Here is a 14,132-nt window from a genome sequence, read left to right on the forward strand (position 1 = left end):
TAATTGTTGTGTAGATGATATTCTTTATACTAATCAACAAAGCAAGCGATGAGTTGTCTTTTGAACTAAACTGAAAGCATAGGCCTACTTTGAGAACCTTTGGATCAGGAGGATTTAGGGTACGGTTACACTTATAAAACCACGACAATTAGTGAGTTTTCCAGGTGTCTTCTGCATGTTTAGACACATGTATGAGCAAAAATCGCACAAACAAAATGATGCAGCATTTAATCGACACCACGATGACAAGTTCCAATCACCTCTTAAAAGGCCAAATCACACTGTAAAGCAGGTTTGCAGCCACTAAAGGAATCTTTAGGAGTCACAATTTGTCTACAGTTTGATTTTGTAAAATAAAGAGATTCGTAGTGAGATTCGTACAGTGAACCCAGTATAATAGAATCATGTCGTCAAGTGAGTGAATTATACACTGCTCAAAAAAATAAAGGGAACACTAAAATAACATCCTCGATCTGAATGAGTGACGTATTCTTATTAAATACTTTGTTCTTTACACAGTTGAATGTGCTGACAACAAAATCACAGAAAAATGATTAATGGAAATCAAATGTATTAATCAATGGAGGTCTATATTTGGAGTAACAATCAAAATTAAAGTGGAAAAACACACTACAGGCAGATCCAACTTTGATGTAATGTGCTTAAGACAAGTCAAAATGAGTACATTTGTTGTCAATATTGTTAAAGAACTCTTTCTAAATCTCAAACAAAAACCCAAAATTAAAACAAAATAAAAGCTCACCCTACCAAAAAAAGTTACAATTATTGATTGCGAAACATTGTTTGATTGTGAAAACATGTTATTTGTCTTACTGTTCACAGTTTTATGACTCAATCAGACGTTTGCTTTCATGCGGCTGGTGACGTCACGCTTCAGATATCTGTCCCACGCGACGTCTCTGAACAGTACTAAGCATTTATCGCCCACAAGTAACCTTTATTGGACCTCTAAGTCTAATAAAGTGTAAGTATTGGTCAAACATGTTTTATATGCTTAGATATTGTCTGTATTTTTAAACTTTCTGTTGCTTTAAGATAATAATAAAGCTAAACTTGAAATTCAGCTTTACCTGAGGCCCACTTATAGCTTATTAACTAGGGGTAGGAATCACCAGAGGCGATACTATACTCAACAAAAATATAAACGCAACACTTTTGTTTTTGCTCCCATTTGTCATGAGATGGACTCAAAGATCTAAAATTCATTCCAGATACACAATATTACCATTTCTCTCAAACATTGTTCATAAATCTGTCTAAATGTGTGATAGTGAGCACTTTTGCTTTGCTGAGACAATCCATCCCACCTCACAGGTGTGCCACATCAAGATGCTCATCAGACACCATGATTAGTGCATAGGTGTACCTTAGACTGTCCACAATAAAAGGCCACTCTGAAATGTGCAGTTTTGTCTCACAGCAAAATGCCACAGATGGCGCAAGCATTGAGGGAGCGTGCAATTGGCATGCTGACAGCAGGAATGTCAACCAGATCTGTTGCTCGGGCATTGAATGTTCATTTCTCCACCATAAGCCGTCTCCAAAGGCGTTTCAGAGAATATGGCAGTACATCCAACCGGCCTCACAACCGCAGACCACGTGTAACCACACCAGCCCAGGACCTCCACATCCAGCAGGTTCACCTCCAAGATCGTCTGAGACCAGCTACTCAGACAGCTGCTGAAACAATTGGTTTGCATAACCAAAGAATTTCTGCACAAACTGTCAGAAACCGTCTCAGGGAAGCTCAACTGCATGCTCGTCGTCCTCATCGGGGTCTTAACCTGACTCCAGATCGTCGCCGTAACAGACTTGAGTGGGCAAATGCTCACATTCGATGGCGTCTGGCACGTTGGAGAGGTGTTCTCTTCACGGATGAATCTCGGTTTACATTGTTCAGGGCAGATGGCAGACAGCGTGTGTGGCGTCGTGTGGGTGAGCGCTTTGCTGATGTCAATGTTGTGGATCGAGTGGCCCATGGTGGTGGTGGGGTTATGGTATGGGCAGGCATCTGTTATGGACGAAGAACACAGGTGCATTTTATTGATGGCATTTTGAATGCACAGAGATACCGTGATGAGATCCTGAGGCCCATTGTTGTGCCATACATCCATGAACATCACCTCATGTTTCAGCAAGATAATGCACGGCCCCATGTTGCAAGGATCTGTACACAATTCTTGGAAGCTGAAAATGTCCCAGTTCTTGCATGGCCAGCATACTCACCGGACATGTCACCCATTGAGCATGTTTGGGATGTGCTTGACCGGCGTATACGACAGCGCGTACCAGTTCCCACTAATATCCAGCAACTTCGCACAGCCATTGAAGAGGAGTGGACCAACATTCCACAGGCCACAATTGACAATCTGATAAACTCTATGCGAAGAAGATGTGTTGCACTGCATGAGGCAAATGGTGGTTACACCAGATACTGACTGGTTCTGAGTCCCCAGACCCTCAATAAAGCAAAAACTGCACATTTCAGGGTGGCCTTTTATTGTGGACAGTCTAAGGTACACCTATGCACTAATCATGGTGTCTGATGAGCATCTTGATGTGGCACACCTGTGAGGTGGGATGGATTGTCTCAGCAAAGCAAAAGTGCTCACTATCACACATTTAGACAGATTTATGAACAATGTTTGAGAGAAATGGTAATATTGTGTATCTGGAATGAATTTTAGATCTTTGAGTCCATCTCATGACAAATGGGAGCAAAAACAAAAGTGTTGCGTTTATATTTTTGTTGAGTGTATATTGTAACAGTTTTAAACCTTTTGGGATATGCTGGGAATTGCAATTTCACATTTTGAACTGCATATTATGTCAACAAAATTATATCCAGAACTGTTTTGTTGTTGTTGTTGTTGTTGTTGTTGTTGTTGTTGTTGTTGTTGTTGTTGTTGTTGTTCTTCTTCTTCTTCTTCTTCTTCTTCTTCTTCTTCTTCTTCTTCTTCTTCTTCTTCTTCTTGTTATTATTGTTATATTATTACAATGAAAGAATTGAATGCTATAGCTGGAGAGCTAGCACAGTTCATCTCATTAAACAAGCTAACTGTTCAATTAGCTAACATTTTAGAGATAGTGGTAACTATTGGTGATGAATTTGGCTTTACTAGTTTAAGGTTTAAAGTTCTCTAGGGATGTACTGTATAATTCACTCACCTGATGATATGATTCTATCATACTGAGTTCGCTGTACAAATCTCCCACAATTTATTTTACAAAATGACACTGTAGACAAATTATGACTGAAAAAGATTCCTTCAGGGGCTGCAAACCTGCTTTATAGTGTGATTTGGCCTTTTAAACAAGAAGAGGTGATTGGAACTTCTTATTGCGGTGTCGATTAAATGCTGCATCATGTTGGTTGTGCTGTTTTTGCTCATAGATATGCCTAAACATGCAGAAGACACCTGGAAAACTCACTAAATGTCATGGTTTGTTTTTGTTTACGTTTTATTTCAGTGTTTTTCTAGTTCTGTTTTATTAATTCTCTAATTTTTCCTCTTGTGTGTTAAGTCTTAGTTAAGTCTTTAGTGTTTCCTGTTTTAAGATGTAGTTCTAGTCTTCCGAGTTGTCTTGTTTCATGCCTCTCTGTGCTTCCCTCCTTTCTGGATTACTCTGATTGGCCTCACCTGTCTCATTAGGCTCACCTGTGTCTGATTACCCCATGTCTATTTAGTCTCTGTGTTCCTTCCCTCGTGTTGTCGGTTCATTGTCTTTTGTAGTCTGTTGGTGTGGTATGTTGTTTCTCTCTCAGCTCCTGCGCTCTTTGGACATTTTGAATTTATTATCTATAATTTGTTCTTTTGTATAAATAAACATTTTGTTTTTCTGCGCATGGCTCCTCCTCCTTGGTTTTTTCAACCCCAGTCGTAATGGAATCCATCCATCCATCCATTGTCAAGATATTGAGAGGTTTGGCAGCCGTCTTTAAAGATTTGAATAGCTTAATTATTAAAAATATATCTAAACCGCTTCCTTTGCTATCAGTTTAAGAATGTTTTTTTCTTGCTCATCTTCAACCAATTATTTACTTTTTATCAAGTTGGAGTTGATGGTCATGTAGGACAGGCTTTTATTTATTTATGTCTGAGTCTCACAGCAAGGCCTTTCTTAAACATTATTTTGGGTCTCTTGCAAGAAAGTTGAGTTATTGACTTAGTGTGAAATTGGTTACAAAGAGTTAGATCTGCAGCCTTTGAAGGGTTACAAACCTAAGGTGAACTTATTTAATTTATTTCAACAGGTCAGGATGTTTAGCAGAATACAGAAGCTGACAGACAACCCCTGTAAAGCAGCTTCACTCAAACTCATCTAATTAATGTAAGTACAGTGCAAGGACTCATTACAGGGTGGTTCAGTTTTTCAAGTTAAAAGACAAAATCAGGTAACACATTTATTTTAATTGTTTTGTAACTAGCTCTGACTTCTTAATGTACCATCTGACTACAAACCATGACATTAAATTTTTTTTAAATTATAATTCTAAATACTTTATTAATCCCAGAGGGGAAAATATGAGTAGTCTGAATCATACACATGCACAAGCAGGACCTGGGGACATGCATTAATGTAGAGATGTCAAAGTGCGGTGGCTGTGGGTTTGGTGACTTGCTCAAGGGCACCTCAGCATTGCCCGAGAGGTGGTCTGGCACCTCCCCAGGTCCCTATGGACTGAGCTACTGTCGCCCCAATCATGATATCATGATTTGTTAAATTTCGTATTTGGTTATTGTAGGAAGAATATACTGTACAATGTATACACTATATTTATAGTTTGTATGGTTTTTTTAAATTGTGATATGGGTCTGTAATAAAATCAAAAGCTGTTTGAATTGTCTAGAATTGAAGAGGTGCTTAAGCCATTCACACATGTGCAGAACAGTACACACACTGGTGTTCTTGTCTTTGACACTTATTTTCCACAGTCTTTGCACTTGGGGAGATTTTTATCCATTGTTGCATATGGAAAAATTAGACCTCAAATATTGCACATGGAGGTTTTCCCCACACGGTAATGGCACATAATTTAATTGCACCTGTGTCATAGTTGATTTTACACTTTATTTCCTGTCGTGTTGCTAACGGTCCACACTGTAGATGAGATGGAGACCACAGTGATTCATTACGACCTTAACGTCCTGTGATAAGCATCGTACCGCTGCAAGAAAGGAGCTTTCGTGGAAGCAGGCCTTCAGAGTTTCTTCGCTCTTCTCTACATGACAAGAAAAGGAGCTTCATAGCTTCAACGTTCAGCCTGGGATACCCTGGACCACCCTAAATGAACAGGAAAGAGGTAAATATGACACCGCTTCATTTAAGGTCACAAACCTGATTTATTTTTTTTTAGGAAAAAAAGTGATCAACATAACAAGAAAAGGTTTGATAACCCATTTGTCACTGATGGATACTTAATTTCCTGTTATTTAATCCAAAACTCCATATACGATGGATATATTACAGATTATATTATATTATATAGATATAATTATATCTATTATATTATTTATTATATTACAGATATAATACAGATTTAATGTGGCTAAAGTTGAATCACAACCAAAATAAATAATTATTTCTGCTGCTTTAAAGATGTGAAGGATAGCTTATAGCCAAGACAGGATCATCGTTTTGCCCGTGATAAGGAAGACAATAAACCCTCCCCGACGGTGGAATGTGTTTGCAGCTCACAGTTATTTTTAAAAAAAAAAATACGAGCTGATAAGACAGGAGCAGCCTTACTAAGTTATCTGTTCTGAAACGTGTAGGTCTAATGAAGTTATTCTCTGTACTCGTGTCACTGGAGCATTTGGACTGGTTTTTGGTGTACTAACAGGTCGTTACCACTCGATGGCAGGCTTTACCTCAGAACTACACCGAGGCCTCTTGCTCTTGTGTTCAAGAGCGTCTCAATGAATTCATTTCGTAAGCGTTAGATATATGCAGTTCAGCTTTTCATTTGCACGGAGGGAGATGCAAATGAATCTGAATTTTACCCACCCGCAACATTTTCATAGATTTTAAGCACTTGACTAAGTGTGTTAAAAAAGACAAACAAGTATCCATTGAGGAAATTCCTGAAAATCTTTTACTTTTCAACCTAAATCCCCCCAAACCTCTTCTATTTTGTCTGCAGCCTTAAATGCTTCGGACGCCTGCTCTACCCAAATGTAATTGTTATTTGGAATTTTGGATTCCTGAAATGATGAGATGAATGCACTGATGGAGAAAACCAATATTTGATGCAGCATTTACATATTCATAAGGAATGTTCTGAATCTCTTTAGAAATACACACACACAAACCACACAACTCATAAACTCTCCTCTCCTGCACTACCTCTGGGGAGGATGAGTATACATGTTTTAGTCTATATCATATTATCTGTAAGAGAAGATAAGGGGGTCTGTAACTGAGGGTCATGTTCATAGGGGCTGCAATGTTGTTCTCTCTGCTTCTGCTCGATAATACGCTGTTGATTGATACATTTATATTGCATCGATCCACGCCTTTCTCTCACACACAGGCGCTTGAGCTAGATAAAGTGACGTTTTTTGGTACAAAGTTAGAGATGTTTCCCGCTGAGTAAAGTTGTTGTGTGCCTAATCCTTTAAGTTTAGCACAATTTCTATAAGTATTTAGTTTCAGGTTGTATGTTTCGCAGAAATAGAAAGTTTGATTTTGTTCTTATTTTGTAAACACTCGGATATTACCTCTGTGTAAATGACAGAAAAATAAGAATGTGCCAAACATCAGTGGGGATGTTCAATAAGATGTAAGATTGTTTAACATTCATCGAAAACTCCCGATAGCTCACCTTTGCTTTTGAGTTCAATGTGTTCAGACCGCAGTAGACTCTACACATCAGACAATTTCTCTGCAACAGCAAACATATTCTTTGGCGCTACAAAACAGTTGTTTGAAAGGCCACAAGAGACAAAGTCACATTGAGTCAACTATAAACGTTACGATTAGGGGCAGTGATTTAGCCTGAGATTTTTCCTCAATTTATTTTGGCTGTTAATGATAGGCTATCAGATTCCTATCTCCCCTTCCTGCTCTCTACCCTCTCCTGAACCCTGCTGTAGCCTGGAGGACTGTTTTGGCCAGCATCTGGAGGTAGGCTGTGTGAATAGGCTCCATTCTTGCGGGTCCTTTGCTCCAGAGAATGCACTCAGGGCATGGACGCTCGACCATGGTCCATAGAGGAGGATGTTGGGGGCTGGGGAGGTGGCGGAGCAAGAACACAGCAGCTCGCCTGAGTTGTAGATTTTCTCATATTGCATTGTATGTTCTCAGTGCCTGCTTGCCTCCCATACTCCTATTGTCATTTTCTTCATCTCCTGTCTTTTTTTTTGTTTCTATGCTGATGAAAATGGAGAGAAAAGGGCCTGTTGGTCCTGAGCAATCTTTGTCCAGAACAGGATAGGTTTGATTTGGTTTTCCATAGGATCTTGTATACTAAACAATGCACAGCAGCACAAGCTTGGATCTTTCTACAAAAAAGGGGAATTGGTGGAGGGGGTGGTGGAGCAGTCAGCTTGGGTGAATACAGTTTTGGTGGAGCAGCTGAGAAAGTCTATTTTCAGCAGTTTGGAAGGATGCTTGTGGACAACTGTGGTCTCAAATCTCAGCCACAGAGAGATTGCCTAGTACTCATTCCCTGTTGAAAATGAGAGAACCATTTAACATGTTCTTAGCTTTAAAATGTTTAAACTTAATTGTAGAAGAGTCTGCCAGTCTTAAGAATTTTAAATACACAAGTCGGTTATCACCAGATTGTAATTTGTATGCATTCACACATCAGAAACATTTAAGTAATCCTTTCTATGTAAAAAAAATTAAAAACATTATTAAAAAAATCCTCTTGTTATCACGGATGACTACATTTGACGAATAAACGTGCAGAGATTTTCTTTGAAAACCTTTACACTTCCTTCCCCCATTGATTGTGTGGCTGTGAATCTGGGACTTCTTGTCTGCCCTTACTGTTTGCTGGTTCAGATGTTGGATCAATGTGTTTGTGTCCATCTGAAGAAGGATGTGGCTTGGGCCAGCGCTGATCTGCACAAGGTAATGGAATTGTGCGTCTGGCTGAGAGGAGGAGCGTTAATGAAATGTAGGGTCAGGCTGTCAGAGTAAAGAATTTTAACCGACCACTTCTTTGATCAGAGGCTGCTTGTATATGTTTTTTTTTTATGTTTTTGTTTTTTTACATAAGTGGGAATATTTGACTATTGATGACGCGTGTTAATGCACAGATACACTCCTATTGACAACCAGACACTATGAGCTTAACTTTTCTAACTTTCTAACTGCAGTAATAATAAACCCTTAACCTCGCAATGACAATATAACTGCAGTATGTTACAGCGTCAAAGGCGTGACCAGCTCCTGTGTTTCCTACTCTTCTGATAGTTCTTGTCTCAGAGCACAAAGAAATCGACTGGGTAAGGCTGACTCTGCAGCTGTCAAAACAGTCATTCTGTCTCATTACTTGATGTATGTTCCTGAGAGATAGAGATTAGCTATGCTGCAAAAAAAGAGGCTATTGATTGTCCTAATACAATTTGTACTGGACTGTTGTTGGAGTGAGCTACCATTTGGGGTTTTAAAAAGCATTTCACATTGTTGTTGTTATATCATACAACTGCCAAATCCTTGCAAATGCTCCCTTGTCCATTATGTGACTCATCCTCCTTCTGTGCATCCTTGGAAATCATCATATCACTGCATAAGACCTATATGTATCCCCCTGTGGTTTGATTTGGAGAGCAAAAATGGCAGATTACTTTTAAATCCGCCCAAGTAGATTATCCACTCATCCCTAAAGCTCATGCATTGAGGGTTCCTCATAATTGAGGGGGCAGGAGTGCCCAGCTTACCCGTGATCAGGAGAACAGAACCGATCTTCTCCCACAATGCCATCCATGTCTGCTTATTAAAAGTGCGCCTGACCCTGGATTTTCCCTCGTGTGCCTCTTCCTTTTGTGTTCGGTCTGATTGATGTTGGCTGGGGTCACCTAAGCCCATGCAGGGGATCACAGCACAGTGCGCAGGGGGCTAAATGTTTACATGCAATCATTTGACTTTACCCAGGGGTCTGCTGGCCCAAATAGGGTCGTCCTGTGAACCGGTAGACTTGGCCATATGTCATGCTTTTCTCCATCACTGGACTGAAGGTCAAACCCACTAGGTTACGGAGGCTAGTTAGGAAGAATAAATTCTTTCTGTGAGCGGGTCCTTCTCTGAATTTTGGCCATTCGCTTATAGCTGTGACACCAGACATGGCTATTAGAGTGAGTGTGTTAAGGAACACGTGTGACACTAATGTGGATTCTCTGTTATCCTGACAAACATGACAGAGAATGTGACTGCATGTCTACTGAAGTGTTGCAGAATGTGACAGTGAAGAACAGAGGTGAGCTAATGGTAAATATTTGAATTTGAAAAAGAGACTACAAATAGCTCCAAAGATTAAAAGTTAGGACAGCTGAACTGATGTAAAGAGAATTGCTTTAAACAGTGCAAGAAGTGTTGTAAAGAATATTAATCACTGTAGCTTCCATAGAAGCACTTAGTATGGGTCAGGTAAGAACTAGTTTAAATGACACACAGGTGCTCATTGTTCTGGCCACAGTCAAAGGTGGAGCAAAAAAACGTGATTTACTGGTGCAAAAGCTTCATTGCTCAATCACAGAGGTAATGGCAAGAGTTACAAGACAGGTTCTTCTGGAAGGCGGTCATGGTATTGCACTTACTGTTTATTTGAAAGGTGACAGAAACAGCTGTATCATGAAAGCAAATAGAAATCTAGAGACAAAGTTAAAACACTGGCATCTATTTTACACCTACAGGAAACTACACTTACACTCACTAGCAACTTCAGATTAATGCATTTTATTCAACATCTCCTTTCCAAACCAGCCAGAGACCTTTGTTGCCAGGGCACAAATAAGCCCCATTGCACTCCAGTGACGGTTTCATAACCCCCAAATGAAGTGAATGGGAGGTGGTGGTGGAGGGAGGAGGGGGGGGTCCTTCAGAGTTACTCTAGTATATAAAACAATGAAGAGTTGTGCTAATACAGTGCACACTTTTGGGTCGGGTGTATTTACTGGTGTTACAGCAGCAGTTCTGTCACATTTTAATTCTGCAAATAATTGAACAGCCAGCATTGATCCACAAGGTAAACATTAATTCAGTTCACACTGATTTTCGTCTCTGCCTAAAGATCTCTCTATCTCTGTCACTCTCTCGTGCTAATGCATTGGAATGTGAGAGTGTGTGTGGTGTGTGTTTTTGAAATGAACGTTAACAGGCAGGCGGGGGTGGGGTAACTGATCAGAGTCAAAGAGAGCGAGTGTAGAATCTGGTTGACAGAGTAGAAAAGGACAGGGAACAGACAGTGTGGTAGCAAGGGCCTAGAAATGAAGAATTGTCTACTATTTCTCTCACCCATTAACCAGACAGAGCCATTGTTGTGCTCACTTCCCCACTGGCACACTGTTGCTGTGACTGACAGGCCGACAAGCCGCCTCTGTGGATCTGCCACATGGTGGGCTGCTGAATGGGGAATGCAAAACATCACTGCTTTGTAAAAACAGCTTACCTCAACTCTTTTGGCCTTTAAAAGATTTAACCTGGGCTTCACTTCGCTCTAGTAATGGCATTTGCTTCAAAACCCTGAGGCTAACGTAAGCGTGCAGTGCTGCTTTTTGAAGCATATCAGATAATTACAAATGCAATTCATTTTAATTGTATTGACTTTTAAGTTGGTGAATATCAGAATGAATTTGCGTTGTGCATGCAGCTGCTCTGTATCCATGACTGCATAGTCATACACTAACATGCACACATTCTAGTAAGTGGAGTGCAATATATGACAAAGCGTTGGTAGCAACAATGTCTTTAAAGGAAAAGTCTTTACACAATGAGCCCTTCTTGAAATGCAGATTCCCATCCCCACATTGGGAGTCTGCATACAACGAGAGCATACGGCCAGGATGGCGGTGGGGAACATGGGGCAAGAGACGAGGTGTGTTGAACGACTTTCACAGGCAGCGGCCGTCTCATGGAATTCCAGAGCCAGAGCAGGAGGCAGAGAAGGAGGCTGCTGGGGAAACAATGGCCCTGGACATCTGTCATGCGTGGCTGCACTCCCCTTTGCTTACAATGGGGCTGGGGGACCAACCAGTGGTGGCTTTCTTTTCTCTCCCCTCCTTTCCGGGGACACTTCTGTCCCTTACAATGAGTCTTTTGTCCCCTCCCCGCTTTTTGCCAGCGTTTAACCCTTCGAGTCTGCTACTTTTCTGCCTCTTCATTCTGTCTCCGCTAAGAAACAAAACATAATTGAAACCGCGACTATTCATTCTCCTCCCTCTGCTCCTGGTTTTCATTATGACTTTTGGCTCTATCTCTAGCTGTGCACTGTGGTCTCTGCATGAATGAGACCCTCTTTTTGTGCTGCAAGTGGGTTTTTTCAGAGCATCTGAGAGATTGGACAGATGACGGTCAACATATGAGGATGAGATAACAGCCTCACCATCCAGCACTCTCCTCTTAGTACACCCAAAGATCTAATTTCGGCCCATGTTAGTCTTTTGGCTCTAACACAACATAGCAATAGCCTCTGGCACCTGAGACACCTTCCTGGCTCAATATGCTCCTTTACTTCAATGGTGTCCTCTTCCAGGCAGCATATTGTGTTCAAGCCAGGTACCCACATTTCCAGGAAGCCAGTCCACTAAGAGGTTGCCTTCACACACTTACTGCCCACTGAGGCGACACAAATCACTTCCCCTGTGTGATACCTCGAAGTGTGGTGAGCAGTCTGTGCACATGAGTGACAGTAGTTAAGGTACTGTGAATTCTACTCAGTACAATTGATTATCAAAGCCATGATAATGTTAAAGCTAGAGCTCTGCACTGGCAGGGCTGTAATTATACTCAGGTCCTCGGAGCTGTCTCATTCTCAGTGTTTTCAACACTCATCAGCCTGATGTAAATTGCAAATTGATTTTTTCTCCAGCCTCTCATTCTTAAGGACTTAAGGGGTTCAAGCTGCTGTACGATTGATTGGTCAGATTGCAATTTATTATTGCTGTCAGCAACAAGACTTTTCAAGGGGAAACTTGGCAGTCCATTGAGTAGAGTGAACTCCTCACCTCTGCTGTGCCAACTTGACAAAGCAAAAAACAGAGATTTTAGCTGACTTAATGTGTTGTCCTGCTTCAGGTATCACCAGCCTTAAAACCTAAACATGACAGACAGGATGTAGGACATTCTTGAGCGTATATCAATGATTTATTTCTGAGCCCAAGGTGATTTCTCTCCCATTCGTCCTACTTTCATAGAATAGTGGACTGACTGGTGATCTGGGCTGCTGTGTCCTGTCCTGGCTGCTAATTTCTGCCAGCTGCCGTGGATTTGGAAACAAAGGCCTGTTTGAAAAGCTGGTAAGTTGATTGAAGAAAGCTTTCACCCTCTTTTAAATAGTACATGCTTCGCGGGAGCTGTGGAATCTGTGTACAGTGCTGCCTCATTCTCGCACTCTTCGGGGCCTATGCAGTGCACTGTAACACCTGCCAATCTGCGTTTTGTAAGTGGAGATTCACATAAAGTCAATGGGAACAACGAGAGGAGAGTGGTGTGACTGGCGAGAGAAGCTGTGTGTGTTTTCAAATTCCATTAGTGTCATCATTTCTGCCTTTACAGGTAGATTATATAAATATTCCTAACACTTGATTATAACAGCTACACACATATCTGGGCTGTCAATCATCTCACTGGTACACATGCTGTTTTGACAAGCTCAAAGAGATATCGAGGAGTTTTAAGAAGCAAATGTTTCATGTGAGTGGTTAAGTGAGAGGACGTGTTGATATGGAAGCACGTGTTGTTGAAGATAAAATTCTTGTCTTTCCCCTGTCAGCATGAATATGTAAGTACACCTGTGGTGCACCATTTCTTCTGGTGCTCTCCTGCAGGAGGTGAAGGATGCACAGAGAGAGAAAGATAAAGACCCCTGACTGATGTATGTCTGTCTCTCAGCAGGGCTATGGCTGTAACCAGGACCACTCACATGCAGACAGGTCCTGTGTGTGTGTCTAACACCTTTCAGAGCTGCCTGTCTGATCGAACGGCACTCCGGGGCGTGCTGTTATGACAGCTCTCTCTCCGCCTTGAGGGAGCTCATCTGGGGCGTGTTCTGACAGGGCGGCAACTTGGAATAGCTCTGATGAGAGACAAGCACAGACCTCTATCATTCTGCTGCTGCTGCCTGTCACTCTCACTTTCTGTGTTTTTTTTTTTCTTTCTCCAGCCTGCTGTTGCTTTGTCCATGTATAAGGGTGACAGCATTTGGAAAAACTGCTGTGCACTTTCTGAGACAGAATCAATGTTTACGTGCAAACAAACATGTCAACTTATGGTACAGTTATGTTAATATGGTATAATAAAAAAAAGTTTTGCAAAATGCTCAAAAAAGTAGATTTACAGCGTAGGATAATGCATGTAGCTTACATTGTGCAACTGTGGTGCATAAGGTTTCTTTTGTAACCTGTACTCTAGACAGCAGTATTGATACAAATAGGTAAGTTTAAGGTCACATTAGGCAAAATAGCTTTAGCGTGTTTTTCAAACACTAATATGTGTGTATGTATAGTTTGTCTTAAAACCCCCCAGTTATGAGTAAAGTCCGTCCTCTCTGTCTTTTGCCTAACTCATTTTTTATCAAATGTGAGCTCAAACACACTCCCATAGCTCGCTGTTTGTTCTGTCACCTTAGTCTGCCTTTCCACCATAAACAACAGAAGTTCGAGCCACATCCCTTTCCAGAGGGGGGGGCTCCAATAGAGGGGCTTATAGGCATGCTAAAGTATAGGATCAGAGTGGACTTGAGAAACCAACTTTACAGATTTCTTTGGGTATCTCTGAGACTTATCTAAAACGACTTCATTTGTACACACATTTCTACAGTACGTTTTTTTCAATGTCTACTTTGTTTATGCGGCACAGTTACAGCCAGCTCAGAAGAAAAATATTTTAGATGTTGGCTTTTAATGCTTTGTCTGATTAACTTCTAGCATTCTATTGGTGGA

Source organism: Symphodus melops (genome assembly GCF_947650265.1).
Source record: "Symphodus melops genome assembly, chromosome: 13".
Classification (NCBI taxonomy): domain Eukaryota; kingdom Metazoa; phylum Chordata; class Actinopteri; order Labriformes; family Labridae; genus Symphodus; species Symphodus melops.